Source organism: Nilaparvata lugens, chromosome 3, assembly GCF_014356525.2.
Source record: "Nilaparvata lugens isolate BPH chromosome 3, ASM1435652v1, whole genome shotgun sequence".
NCBI lineage: Eukaryota > Metazoa > Arthropoda > Insecta > Hemiptera > Delphacidae > Nilaparvata > Nilaparvata lugens.
The window spans coordinates 51,573,847-51,590,165 of NC_052506.1; the positions used below are offsets into that span (position 1 = coordinate 51,573,847).

Consider the following 16,319-nt stretch of genomic DNA (forward strand, 5'->3'; position numbering starts at 1 on the left):
ACAGACTGTTGTCTTCCCGATATTATTCTACAGACTGTGTCTGTGAAAAACGATTGAGAGTGATTCCCATACCCTTAAGGGCAGTCACAGATTAGCCCTTAATAACCGGCGCGCAGTCACCAGATTAGCGCGGAAATCCTGTTTAGCAGTTTCAGAATTGCTGAAAATCCTTTCGCAGCTGCAGGCTCGCGATTCAGAAATCCTACACCTGAAACCTTATACTCTAAATTTTAATTACCACATAATTGAAATTGATATACTGTATTTAGCTAGTAGGTCCAGCTTGCTGAGAGCTAGAGCGCAATTCTCAGATTGCGGATTATTGAGCAGATATTTATTTGCTGTAGAGAATAATAATCTTATTATTGATTCTCTGTTCCCTATACCCTATACCGTATACCTCATACCCTGCACCCTATTCTCTATAGCTTACACCCTATACCGTGCCCTATTTAACGATATCTTAAATACCACTAACAACTCCATAGTTCCACCATACCGTTACTCCATAACCCTCACCTTAAATCCCATAGAAAAATCTCTTTCCGGGCTTGCAGGTTCAGCTTGCTCGCCGTCAATTCGCAGTTGGTTCAGATTGCGTACTACCTTTATAAATAGAATTATTTGTAGGGATCTGATAGTCAGATCCGTCTCCTTGTATAGGGTTATCTTAATCTCCCTTAACACACACCCTGTATTCCAAAGGCCGAGGGCCGAATCGGCCAGCAACGGCACGGACAAATACTCTTCCCCTGAAATTAAAAATCTCGCGAAAGAAGCAGAGGGTAAAGAATCAGGATAGAGGGAGAAGTGTAGGTCCGGTAACTCCACCTGTCAGTACGGCTACTCACCCCGACCCATACCCGGCTGTAGCTAGTCCGCGTCGTAGCAATACTTCGCAATTATTAGGAAACCTAGAGGGTGGAATCCTAATAATGTGAACTTATGTATATCCTTTCTGCGGAAAAAGGTATTGGTGACTTTCAGCTGATTGAAGGTAACAAAATCTCTCAATCTTGCATTTATGAAAGAGGGCTAGCTTGATGATGGGGACGCCATCTTGCTGCTTCCAAGCCTGCAGGATTTGTTCTCAGGTTTAACTCCCCCAGGTTAATCCGCCTCTTCCGCCGTTTGGAAGTGTTATCTACCTACGCCTTCAGAGCCGTTGACCGTTTGTTTTGTTCCGTTTCAGTTCACTAAAATCCTATCTTTCATATCGGATTGTGTTATCCAGCCTCACCAACGTGGAGGCGCGCATCCTAGGGTAATGTAAGTTATTAGTTGAAAGATATCCTCCGAGGATGCCGGGACAAAGCGGCCAATTTGAATTATGATACTCAAAAACCTTCTTGAAGTTTCCTGCGAACTTAATCACCAATATTTCAAATTCTTCGATTGAAAATTTCGTCACGTGCCATTACTTTCACGACTCGACACTTATTCTTCAAAAAATCATTAAAATTCCACTCGAGCATCTACCGCGGCTCTACAAAATAATTATTACAATAGGAGTGTCAGTCGAAGATTGAAAATTCAAAATAAAAAAGTTGACCTAAGATATTTCTGACATGGCTTGACATTGATCACGAAATTGATAGATCACAGCTCATGAATCTGTAATCTATAAAATGATGCATTCAGGAACATTCTCCTCTTAATGCTATAGCTAATATTTCTTACTCCATCTCCATTGGATGAGTTCATCAATAATATTCCCGAATGACAAATGCTTCAGTGCCTAATATTATCAGTCAGCTCTACTTTTGTCTAGACTGGAAGATGCGGGTTGATTAGCTAGTCAACATGAAAAAACTTGCTCCATACCATGTATTGCAATCACATATCACCGATCACATTGCTTTCGAATATGTCTCTCAGAATGCACTATTAAAGTCACGTTTTTCATGTTCTACTCAGCTAAAAATAGTACTTCATGAATAAAATAAATCTAAAACAAGTTCAATCAGGTAATAATTATGAACCTTAATGGGTGTATGACACTAATGTTTAGAGCAAAACACATAAGTTCATAAGCGTGATTATGTTGAGCATGCAAACTCACTGTTAAACGGTAAATTGTTAAAATCTATTGTAAGCTCAAAGATAATAATTCATCAGTAATAGCATCTTCAAGACGCTCAACCATCAAAAATCTAACTACAAACAAAGGGCACTAGAAAGGCATTTTATTTTGAACAGCTGAAAAATTAAACCAAAAAAAGAATATCATGTAAAAGCTAATTGACCGAACGTAGTGAGGTCTATGTTTCAACTCGATTTGCTTTTGTCTGTCTGTATGTAACGCGATTACGACCAAACGCGTTGATAAAATTCGATGAGATTTGGCAGGAATATTCCTTTTTCAACTGCGCGTCGATGTATACACAAGGTTTTTTGAAATTTTGCATTTTGAGGATAATATGAAAAGAAAAGGTATCCTCCATACTTTGATATAACTATATATATCATATACTTTGAAGATAGGATCAATCAGACTATAGAATTATTCATAATCAATCAGCTGACAAGTGCAATTCATTACAGTCATGCATTACACAGATGTCTGGCCATGTCTGACAACAAAAGTGAGTTTTGGATCTTGGAGAAAACAAATAACAGTTTTTAATAGTAAATCATGATACAACTGTGAATAATTATTGTGATTCAACTGAATCAACTAGAACAGGTGACATCAGATACTTGTGCATGAGAAAACTGCGTGAGGTCTACTGTTCATAGAACTACTAGTTTAGAAAGTAATCTTTCAACTTATCAAAAATTCTAATAGAGTTTATAGACTAGATGGCTGAAATATAAACCTGGATATAAACTATTTTTATGATTCATATTCTTTGTCACCTTACACGAGTGAAACATGATGTTTATGATTCCTCTTTGATATTTATTGAGTGTCGGCCTTGTCATTTTTATGTATGCGGAGCCTTCGTTTTCATGACCTGATAACTCATAAACTTAACACAAGACAACTGTATAATCACGATGAACTATAATTAATGTAATGGGCTCCTTAAAACTGCACCAAACAACCACAGTTGAAGTCCTTCATTTTATACAGAGTTCTGAATGATAGCCTACCTACAAAGTAGAGTCACAATCCAAATACTGTGCTTTCATACTCTCATACATTGCAAAACATGTAAAACTTTTGGCATTTGGTTGATCAGTTATTTTGTAATCCTATTTGTCTTAGTATCCTATTATTTTAGCAAGTTATCTTAGAATATAATATATTGCAACTTTGATGTATCAGATATCATTCTCCTGTCATGGATTTGATTCTCCCTGATAGGGCCGGATTAGAGGAACAGGCAGACTAGACACGTAGGCCTAGGTGTCCCCTTTGGCCGCGCAACATGCAAGGAAATTAGGGAATAAGAGCAAAATTAGTCACAATAATTTGGAAGATACATTTGTCTATCCCACTGGAAATTTGATTACTGCAGATCACTCCCTTTGCAAATAGAATATTCTAAATGAGATTTCACTTTTTCTCCTCCTCCTCCTCCTCCTCCCACTCACCTCTTCCCACCTCCTCGTCTTCATTATTCTCCTTTTCCACTTCCTTCTCTGTCTAGTTCTATTTCTTAAACCTATTTTATAACTAATTTTTCGTCTTCACTTACCTGATTGGCACAAGCTCGAATAGCAGCTATCTGATGTGAAATTCTGCCAATATGTGGATTCCATCACTTCTTGGATGAGAAATTCAGTCCGGTCTCCGCCTTCTCTATCATAATTATTGGTCAACAATATGAAATACATCCAACTATAAATTTTGCCAATAAGTGACATGCCTGAGAGCACTTGATGAAAATTTATGATTGGTAAACAATATAAAATACATCCAACTCTAAATTCTGCCAATAGATGACAGACCAGAGCGCACTTAGAGAGAAATTTACAAGATTTCTTGAATTCGCTCTTTTCAGATTGGACAACAGTTTTCAATCAAACTCGGAATTCTGCTAGTAGACAATAATAGATGTTGGGTACCGAAAATCACTCGGGTGATGGGCGCTGGTAATTATACATATCTGATGCTCTACTACTCTTAAAATAATTCTGAATTTGAAACAAGAATTATCTGTATGATCAGCAGCTCTTTAAGCCACTGAATTGTTGTTGCTTTCATTGAATAATTAATTTTCACAATCCGAACTATAATATTGCAACCAGCAACGTGATTTTGTTCATTCTTTTATTAGAGTCCGACAGGATAGTTACCTAAGCTAATATTGAGTCATTAACCCGCACGAATAATAGAAACATTTTGTAACAGCCGTATTTTATTTTCTATTATGATTTATAATCACTTTCATCTGGTAACACTGTTCATCAACTCAGATAACTAATGGAAATATGTCGCTCCAGAGTTGAATTTGTGTTTTAAAGAAAGTCCAACTAATTAGAGTTGTAGTTGAAGATGCTAGATAGTTTCTTAAACATAATTAAATGTAATTTTTTCAATGTTTTTTGTAATAATTATTTTTCTTTTTTATTCTATCATGATTATCAACTGTGTCTGAACGGAGGAGGATGGATGGGAAGGAAGATGCCAGCAAACATGTTTTGTTCTCCAGTGTATTTATTTTCTCGCGTTCTACTGTGGGATGCTTAGGCTATACTCTAACAAATTTAGATGTTGTGCTTGATTTCGTTGGAAGGATTGTGATTGGTTGAAATTCGTCCAACTCTCCAAATACACACTTTTTCTATGTTCTAAAATGAGCTTGTTTATCAGCTAGGGTTTTCAAGCTCAACTTTTTTGCTTATAGTGCTTTTTGATATGATTATAAGTGAAGAGATGATTCAGATAACACTTTTTATAGATAACTAGCTTAATCTAGCCACTAAGGTCAGAATTAATCACAAGAATTCATTGGTCATTGAACCTACGCGCATTTGTACGATTACTCCTTTCACAATGATAGACCACTGAGATCAAACCGATATTAGAATTAATCTACGTCACTTTTTTGAACCTATGATATGGTCTGAGTTTGATTCATATCTTTTGTCATGATACATAGAGACGAGAGATCTACTATAGACCACTTTCATAAATCTATCCAGGTTTCTCTATTATTTTCTATTGTAGCTAAGCTCATCGATTTTGAACAATCTCACTGCATAGCTCAGAGAGCAGGAATCGTTGTAATACGATTTGGAATCAGGCATTCGATGAAGGAAGAAACACTCAATCGAGTTTGACATTTGAAAGATAAATGACATTATTAATTTGATCAATTGCCATTTTACTAGATTATCTTCAACAAATAACTTTTCAGATCAATGTTGCTGTGTCATCTATTAGTCATTTGTTCAAAACGATTTCGAAGTCTATTAATATCATGAATCTTTTTTTTCAAGGATTAACAACACCGGGTTCCAGTCTGAACAGATTTTGAAGTCTATCAACAACATGAATTTTTTTTCTGAAAGGGAGAACACGTTGGGTACGAGAGCAAAACAAGGAATGCACAGTGCCACACATCCAATACCGGTTTGATTGAAGGAGCGACGATGGCAATGAAATATGTGTGAGTGATGCCGAACGCGGCATAGTGATGGAACAAACGAAATTTGAAGTTCACAGTCAGTGAAAGTGAGCGTAAATTAAGAGGTGATGCCGGTGCCTAGGTGCCTAGCTCGTGTATTTTGTTTCATGAGCTCATATCGGACGGTTGCCGAGATATAGAAAGCCGGGAGAAAGTTGTATGGTATGGGGCGGTGGGATGCATAGTTTTTTCACTGACGACACTAGAGTCGGAACCGAAGCCAAAGCCGGTGTAGGCTGTAGGTCTCCCAACTCACGACTCGACCTGTCCGATCGACACAGTTTCAATTTCAACACAGTTCGTTTCTTGCTTTTTGGCCCCCATGTTGCCTGCAGCCTGCTGACTGCACTTCAGGCCATACCTGACAATAAATTAATAATCAATGTCGTCAGATTATAACACTTTGCCACATGAATTGGCACGGATGGAGCATGCCCGGTCCTGGTAGTCACTACCGATATTTAGATGATGTTACCTCAACATCTTATATTGAGATTCCGTATTGACACTCAACGCGAACCACAGTTGCTGATATTAGTTGATTCCTTACAGCCGGTTGTGGCTTCTTTTTCCTTATAGTGATCAACAATGATATTTTTTAAAATGAATTCTATGAATCAAATTTAATAGTCAAGTACACTTCATCTTCAAAGAGAATTGAACTATTTCAGAAATCTGTAAGAAGTGGAGTTTTGAAGTCAGTTTGCTATTCATTTTTATTTTCAGTGTCGGATTGGAGAAACGGGAAAACTAGACAGCTCCCAATAATGGCAAGAAAAATTTTTTCAATTTTTATATAATATGAGGTTTATTTACAACAAAAAGCTTGAAATTGCAGCAGACTAAAGGTGCGAACAGCACGAGTGGGTCGCGGTGTAGACTCCGGTTTCGATCGATGCCACTAATCTGCTGTTAATGATAAAAACATTTGAATATCATCCTGATGAACGGAAATCGAGACTTGAACGTACTGTTCACGCCCATGCTTAATGTGTTACTTTTACCTATAAAGGTGGAACGCGAGCGTGATCTACACTGAAAGCTAAATATCGACATCGTAGGCCTACCTATCGTTCTGTTTGTACACTACGGTGACCGAGCTTTTCCTCATGACTGAACCATGCAACCATCTATTCCCACATTAGCTTATGTTTCACTTTGAAGATTTAATTACTCCCTTCAGATATAAAGAATAAATCCCACTTCTTCAACTGTCGGCCAATCAGAAGAGAGTTCAAAATACAAACTAATATCAGCAGCCGTCTATTGACAGAGTTTTTCAATCAGGAGAGATTAAACTGAATCGGGAGTAGCCTATTCAGTTCTAAAGATGATTTTGAACAACATCATTTAGAAGGTGATAATTGATCACAAAATAATAATTACATTGAGAAAAAATGGGCTCAAATTCGTACAATTTCTGCATGTCATCGTAAATAGTATTAGGGGGCTGCAAATTATTCTATCTCCCGATTTCTTCAACTATTGTTTCGTTATCGTTATAGTTTCGTTTCTATTGTTTCTTTAACATCCAAAAATATATAATGCAATACGATTGCAGATTAGAACTTTGAAATGGTAGCCCAACATGGATTTATAAAATATATGAATCAGTAGAATCATATTATTACTAATGTAGTCAAGGGTGGACTGAGCTTATATCTTATAACAAGAATCATCGAGTAGGCACATATGGAGTGGCAGGGAGTTCAATTAGGTGAGTCACTTTGCAAAAGTTGTGCTGATGCTCCAAAACTCTCCAAGTTGCGCACCCGAACAACATGCTTTGTCTTCCAAATCACCGTTATGTGCTTGTGAGAATCACTTCAAACTAGCAGTATTGATTGAATGGTAACCTTAGGTGTTATTTGTGAGGAATGCTGACCGTTCAAATTAAATCTCGCCATAGGAACCTAGGCATCTTACTGCTCACTTATTAGTGGAGAAAGTTTCTAATGAGGCGTAATATATAGAGATGGAAAGAGAAAGATAATTATGAGTGATGGATTGTGAGAGAGGGCAACAATGAGACAAGAGATTTCGAAAAGTGATTGTCCAAGTGCGTGCGCATGAGTAGATGATTTGGGTATTGTCGATAACGCTAACAATGATATTTTTATTGTTGACAAATTGTTCAATTGATGTATTTATGTGTAGTGATAACGTTACGTAATATTGATCATAATCAATCAATTACGTGAGTACCGTATAATGATTATACTATAATCGATCATTCAATCGATGATAATGCTGATTGATTAGTTAAGAAGTGCAATGCTCCCAAATGCATAACAGAGAGCATAATTGACTGTAGATTCATATTCTATCTATAACAGTAATAATATTCAATCAACAATTATGACTATATGATTTAGCAATGAATCATTACATGAAATTGACCTTGAATTTGACGTAGACTACTGTGCAGAATAACATGATATTCGATTAAAATTCTACACTAATTTCAATCATAAATAAAAATTATATTTTAAAACTTCAAGATGTGATTCCTGTATCAGACTGTATTCTGTTCTCACCAACAGAATACAGTCTGATTCTGAAATTATATTTTGAAGCTAAAAATATATTATATTCTGTTTTTCTCACCAACAAAATACAGTCTGACTTTGAAATCATATCTTTAATACCGTTATTTCTGAATAAAAAAAGACGATGCTTCTTCATCTCTCAAGAGATATCTGGGCTGGGTACCAGGACAAGGAAGAGTTCTGGGTCACCTCCTGCACTTCCTACTCCAACACTTCGAAGTGTCTAGGCATGATACTGAATGCCAAGGAAGGATCATGTAAGAATAAAAGAGGACAATTTGGTATCAAATACAATAAAATGTTACTGGCTACTTGAGAGTATATCAAAGTTGTCAATTTAAAACGAATTGCTTCTCTACAAGCAGATTCTCAACCCGGTGTGGACCTACGGATTTAAACTCTGGGGCTGCACCCGACCATCCAATGTTGGTTGACATCATCTAGCGCTTACAGAATAAAGTACTCAGGAGTTGAGTATAGCTGCTCCCTGGTACATCAGGAACTCTGATCTACGGTCTCGGCGTGTGGGAGTGGCGACAGCCATCAGTAAAATCTAAAGATTTTCAGAAAAACACGAGGAAAGACTTCATCAACATGTGAACGTGAAAGCAATCCTGCTGTTCAACGTACATGGATTGAGAAAACTTCAACGAAAAAAACCTCTTGAATAGTTTAGTGTCAAAAGTGTCAGAATGAGAGTGCAAACTGTGAAGGAGAAATTGGTTTCCCCTATTCATGTAATATCTCTCGGACTATAGTCTCTAGGTACTATAATAACAATGAAAACAAAACAACAAGAAATTACACAAATTTTCGCTCATAAGCAAGTAAAATTAGGTCTCATTGGTTGATTTTCTATTACTAATGAGCAATTACAAACAAAAATGAATTCACAATAAGTACTTTACATTTTTAAACAGTCATCATCTTTATTATCATCATCATCATCATCATCATCATTTTTTCCAATTTGTAACTTGTTTTTAGTGTCGTGAACAGTATAACTGTTGATAACAGTATAACTGGGTGATAATGTCTCCATTTATTTGTGACATCATTCATCTATTGCGGCTGTTGAAGACGTCATTTTTTTCCACGTGAATACTCTTCTCAGACTTCTCCGGAGAGATTTGAAATCACAGGAATTGTCATCTCCAATGAGATTTTTTTGACAAAAATATTTTTTATCTTGGTTTTCTTATTGGTTGGTCGAATTTGTTTCGACACATAACAATTATTATTATTACTCTTCTTTTTTTTCTTCTTCTTATTCTTCTTCTTCTTTTTGTTTTTTCTTTATCTCTGTGATTTGAGTTTGCAATGTATTTCTGTGACTTGATGTTTGTCATAGGTCTCTTCAGACCTAGCAAAGGAAATTAAATAAATCAATCAATCTTCTTCTTCTTCTTCTTCTTCTTCTTCTTCTTCATAAACCATTCTCAGAGAGCTTAGAAATCACAGGCCTTACATCTCCAATGCCTTTCGTAGTTTGCGAATCAATTGTGAGCGTAAACCAGACTCAATTACTCATATAGCATCTGGCGGAAGATGCGGATCCAGTGTGCTTTACACCGGGTTCTACGCGAGGTCGACTGGCTGGCTTTCAATTCCGGCTGCTGATGACTGCGGCGACTGACGTGACGAGGGCAGACGTCGATCGTCGACTTCTCGCTTTGCATTCAAACGCGCGCGCTCGTGACTCATCGCGTTGGCTTGGGGCGCGCCCACAACACATGAGGTTACCTCATGCTCCTACAACACTGCTGCAGCGTGGAGCGTGCTTCGGAAGGTAGAGTCGGTGATCTCAAACTCCAAAAGACAGAACTAAACTCACTGTAATGCCTTCCAGATGCCCCGGGACTTCTGCTTTCTGATCAACAGGCGGAAGTACTTTTCCTCTCACATGAAAACTGCTCTAGAAAGTGGCGTTGTACCGTGATATGTCAAGATTCAAAATCGTCAATCAGTATCTGAGTGCAAAATGATGGAAATTTATTCAACATAAGGAAGTTACAAAATGTGAGATTTTATTTGCAATATTATCATTCGTTTAACTTTATAATATTTCAATCATTGATCATTCCTTCTTCTGATCTCTTTGGATGATGTTGATAGTGTTCTCTCTCATTGCATATTTTTATATTGCGAATGGCGATAGAGAACTTTCTGCTTGTGAGTGGGTGATGAATGAGTGCGTGGATGATTATACTCCGTACAAGATTACTTCTTACTTGGAGGAATATGCGGCGCAGAGAAATGGTGGGAGATCAGCCAATTACAGTGATAGATAGAGTCATAGGATGAAGCTCAGTTGCCAATTTGCCGATTAGTGTCAGTCGACTGAATGCTTCCAGAGAGGAAACTCCGTAGATTTAACATGAGCGCATGAATACTCACTAGAAATAATCCAAGGATATTATGTTCGTCGTGTGGTAGAAACCAAAACTCCTGCAATTGAATGGTGTGTTTCACGCAATAAATGATTTTAGTATAACGATTTTATAACTCGTATCAGGTTATCAAAGATGTACATATTGTTTCAAAACAGAATTTTCAAATCATTCTCATTAAATTTAGAAAAATAGTTGAATTCCATCGCTATGGAATACAATTTTGAGCCTATTCTAATTATCAAAGAAATAATTTCCTTGTGCTAATTGATATTTTTTAAACGATACATATTAGGTCGAGTTGTAAGTTGCGGACCAGACTGGTGGATTTTGGAGTAGGTTTTAAAAATATATTTTATGCTGCTAAACCTATCTGGATGGGGGCATTGAGAGATCTATTGTTTAATATTGGTTGAGCATTGACATGGGTTGACAGTTAATGGTCCCCATTCAACCAGCGTTGAAGGAGGGGTATTTTTCTCTCTTGACCGTTCCATGCCCCCATCCAGATAGGTTTTACCCAAAATTCTTCATTCTATGTCTGGCATATAAACTATTGGTTGTGAATGACGGTCCAGAGTATCTTCGTGGAGCTTTTTCCTTCATGACTGTTGTAAATCCACAACATCGAACAAGAGCTCATCGCTATAAGTTACAGATACCTCTGCATCGTACAGTATTCTTTAATAAATCTTTTGTTGTTAAAGCCTCATGAGAGTGGAATGATTTGCCTGATCATATAGTTCTTTGTGGTTCGTTTAATCTTTTCAAAAACAAGTTGTACCAGCATCTTGGTAATTATACAGTTTGAGGGGGGATGACTTGAATCGTTGTAGGTGTGAGCTTGTCAATAAATTAATTATAAATTGGAATGTGCATAGACCGTTAACATAAATTTCAGTTTGAGAATATATTTTTGTTATTCTCAGTTATTATTTATTTTTCTTTCATTAGTATTATTATTTTTTTAAATCTTTTTTATTAATATCTGTCTGCTTGAGTAATCAAATAATTTTCATGTAATGTATTCATGAATTTTCATTCATTCAATAACATTTATATGATTTAATCATATTTATTGAATTGGCTCAGAAGCAGGTATAAACAAGAATTGAATTGATTCATATTCATATCATTTCTTCAATTTCTCTTCTTCTTTCTCTTTCTTAGAATTGAATTTAAGCTTTTATCTCATTTCTTCTTCTTCTTCTTCTTCTTCTTCTTCTTCTTCTTCTTCTTCTTTCTCATCTCTCTTACTCGTCTCCTTATTTCATTCTCTACTCTCTCTTTTTCATAACATTATCTTTATTATCTACTTATAATTATCTTAATTTATATTATCTAATTTAATTCTTTTTTAACTTCCAACAGTTAACTGTTTTTATTTGTAATACTTATATTCTTGTTTATATTTGAATACTGTTGTATCTTGTTTACTTGTTTCGTATTGTACTGTTGTTTAGTGCAACGGGTCTATCGAGACCTAGCACGTCATAATAAAAATCAATCAATCAATCTGTATGCCTTCTCTGCTGTTCATTTCCCTCCCAAGTCCAAAGTAATTGTGTACCGAGTATAGTGAGATGACCATGCCTACCGAACCATGATCAGGCATAGTTTGTATTAATAGCAGACTAAAGATGCCGCTGCCAGACCACTTTTATTATACCACGCTGGCCGGTACAGTAAATTGAAGTTTATTAATTATTTTTTAGAGAAATCTTTCTAGATTAAAATAAAAGATGATGTGAAAAGTTGGGAGATTCTCTAGTGATAAGATTGCCTATTAACATCTCTCTAATTTGATTTGAATTCTCTGAATTTATCTAGTATCATGTTTACTCTCGGTTTCAAGAGAAAGCTGGAGATAATTCTACAAGGATTGATTCATTGGGAGAGTCGAAGGTCCTTTCTATGATTAATCATTAAATTTTATCTAGGTAGTCTCGAGTTTGAACCTCTACTTCTGTTTACTTTATGGGGTATCGCATTACACGTAATAATTGTTGAAAATCGGATTCTTTTAAAGATTATTGTAAAAGATTAAAAATGATGGAAAGAGATTCATGAATGATAAGGATACCTATTAGAAACCTCTGTATTGGGAGTTTACCTATTATTGAAAAGTAATGTTTATCTACTATTGAAAAGTAATGTAGTTTTCAATCCAGCCTTGATTTTTGGAGTATTCAGATACAAGTTCAAACCATGTGAAATTCAATCAACAAATTAGACTACTATTTTCTATTTGATAAGAATGAATGAACCAACTTCTTCATACCGTACTGTGGAAAATACTCTATACTGAAATTTATGTTATAGAGTCGGCAGCTGATTAAAATTGGTTTGCTATCCTTGTCTTTCATTGGACAAAGCAGATAGCTCTATTCTTTTCTACCTCGGCACTGTTGCCAAATCGTTTGTTGACTATGAAAAAAATGCAATGAACTACAAAAATGTGTTATCTCAATTATAAAAATTTACAGAGTTATTGAGAAATTTCATAAGAAAATATATTTTCTTGTCGAATAAAATATATTCGAGATGGCGTTGATCATTATTAACAACGATCAACAATCAATATTATATCAGTTATACTGGAATAACTTGAATCACAGCTACAGCTAAAGAAGGCTGTGGTAACAAAAAATTGGCAAATCTGACGTCCTATCATTCTCACTGACTTTATAGAGTGAATCCCACTATAGTTGTGCATTATAATATATCAAAAATACGTAGGCATTTTGGAAAGATTTATCAAGCTCTGGCCCAGAACTGCTTGGATCCCAAACAATGGAATAAACGATAATTAAGAGGCACAATCAGGAATAATAATTATTGATACAAACTCCACGAAGAACATATTTTCCAATGAGGTGTTCATGATTTTGTGCACTATCGTGCTAATCGAAGATTCACGAGCAATATGAATGATGTGCTGCAAATGAAGGACAATGACAATAAAGAAACGAGGTGTTGGAGAGAGAAGAGGCGTTTGTCCTATTTAGTGTCACTTTTGGTTGGGTGCGCTGTCAGTGATATGCATGCTAATATGACATTAATTTGCTCTTTCACTTTCTGATCTAAATAAGTCGATGCTATGCGTGAGTGCACTGGAATCGGAAGGAAAGCTAGCTCATCCTTTTTTGACGACAGCGCGAAACGCGAAAGTGACACTTCCGTCGCTGCAAGGTCACATCTTCCGTCGCAACTCTTTAATACAAATTAAATACGGAAAAAGAATAATATTTGATTGAGATTTACACAATTATAATCTTACCAAATTCAGTTATATATTCGTATTTCTAACTTAAAAATGAGGAATTATCTTTGCCGGCCTGGATAGCCGAGACGATAGCAGACGGCACCCATCAGTCTGCTAGCTATTCGTGGGTTCGAATCCCAAACAGATCACAAACAAAGAAAAAGAAGTTGAAAAACAGATCCCTATCATATTTGTAAACAACACAACATAAAATACCAACAAACTCTAATATTGCATGAATCTTGAAAAATAAGTTGGAAAATAGGTCCTTATCTTTGGAAAAGATACAACATAAAATACCTACACACACTTGAAATGCATGGATCTTGAGAATAGTTGTAAAAGTGGAAAGCTCTTGATGAGAGCCAAGGAGGAATAGTTATGATGCAAGAGCATGATTATTTGTTGATCAGAAAATAAATTGGGTGAGATCAAGTTCGTGAACGAAGAGGAGCTGCCCACTGACCTCCGACTTGAGAGTTATGGCCGTTGAGAGTGTTAACACATTCCTTTCAAAGGGGATGAGTAGTCCTATTCTTCGCTGTTCAAGATCATAGCCGGATAGATAATTAGTTAAATTTATTCATTAAACAGGCTTTAATTTGAAAGCAGACGATTTCTTCCGATTGGACTGTAACTAGACGATATTACTTTAAGTGGTCGACCCCCAAATGGAGAGCTAGTAACTGCTTGAAGATCTACAATAAACGGTTATGCCTCCTTTTAATTTGATGCTTTTAGATCTCGAGCCAAGGTACGGTATTGCTGCCATAAAAGGCCTTGTTGACTCGACCTTGGTGATGATTGCATTAATCAATTGAAATTAATAATTCGCCAATCATCCTCTAATATCAACAAACAATTTATTGCATCCAAGGTTTTGAGAGCAGAAATACTTCAATTTGTTATAAGATTGGATTTATGGTCAAAAGCCTTGTGATAAGAGTGGAACTGATTTTTCAGATATCGAATTAGTTTTCTATATTTCATGCAGATAGTATTTGGTTCTATATGGTACTGAGCTATACCACTCGTGAGTCACACTTTCAATTGGAACTGATGATAATTGAAGCCCAGTGCTTCCACCATAATATATAAATAATATATAATATTTGAGAAAATTCTTGACAAGAATATTTATCATTCAAATTGGTTCAGTTTACCAAGCACAGAAAACGTTTTCGAACCAAGAACCAATTGTGGTTTAAACAGGAAAAACAGAGATTTCAGCTCAGAACACACTTGATTCTCCCTTAGAATGATTGACAAGGAATCACTTGGAATTGGGAAAATAATGGTTTATAATAATGATGTTAATTAATAATTTTTGCTTTATTTCTGCGAAATGCTAACATTCCCACCAGCAAGAAGTGGAACTCTTGAAATCGCAGACTGAATTAATCTCTTCAAATTCGAAACTTGACACACTCACCGTATAGAATACTCATACATTCCGTGACCATTCATGATACCTACCTACATCTTAAACTACAAAATCACAAGTGAGTTGAAAGATACTCGTGGATTGGTTTCAAAAACTTCAAGGTACAATAGCTTTAATAATCTTAATCTACAAAATCACAAGTGAGTTGAAAGTATACTCGTGGATAGGTTTCAAAGCTTCAAGGAGGATTGCAATATCGCAAGTTCAAAGTCCACAAAAATTACCAATTTGTATTCAATTACTAGACTTGATATCAAGTCTCTACAGGGCAGTGTAATTAGTCTCTAGTACAATTCCAATAAATTATTTGACGCCTCGTGAGTCTTTAAGTGCCCCAACTAAGCTGAAACATTGAGAGCTGTTCTTTAAAAGTCACCTCTTCCTAAAATAGAACTTTGCGGAGATGTCCATTGTGAATGTTCTGTTAATTTGTCCGACCCACTTCTGCGCTGCTGTGAGAAGAAAGGATTATTATTATTGTGGTACCTACCTGTGCAGCTGTGAGAGCAATCAATCTTTGACCTATCGCCTGCTTTGCAGTTGAAAGCAACTTCTGCAATACCAATTTAGCAATACAGTAGGTAGTATTTCACACACAGGCACACTCGCCTGCTAACTGTATGGAAGTACTGAACTGAAGGTACTTGTCCTGATATTGCTTGCTAAAGCATGAAGCATCTTTCAGAGAGGCTTGGTTGTATTCAACTTATCATGCATCAAGAGGCTGCATTCAAGTTATCTACAATGCAGTTCGACACTCAACCGCTGTTTTATGTGATTTGAGTTGAGATTACTTGAGAAATCCCACATAATCCTACACATAAGAAAATCCGCCTGTTGAATGCTTGTACGCCAATAGAAGAATCATTGTTCAAAACAGTGCCAAGAATTTACAATAATTCATTCTCACGATCGTAATATTGTGAACCTAGATTCGTCTGTGGAGTTTTATCATATTGGTGCTAGTTTAATTCTCGCTCAATGCTTCTTTGCATTGAAGACGCAAAAGAAGACAGGTGTTCTTCCTCTTTTCCTCAGAATGTGATTTTTCTTATCTAATGCATTTTTTGGCAGAGTTTCATCAAATTTGTT

General features: G+C 36.1%; 1 protein-coding gene across 1 annotated transcript in view; it reads right to left on the reverse strand.

Moving 5' to 3' along the window:
- LOC111059294 overlaps window positions 1–15,858 on the reverse strand; it is a 55,400-nt gene extending 39,542 nt beyond the window's left edge. The window contains exon 1 of the mRNA XM_039423980.1: window positions 15,718–15,858. The gene's annotated coding sequence lies outside the window, so the exon portion shown is untranslated. The remainder of the gene's footprint in view (window positions 1–15,717) is intronic.
- Window positions 15,859–16,319: the final 461 nt, after the last annotated feature.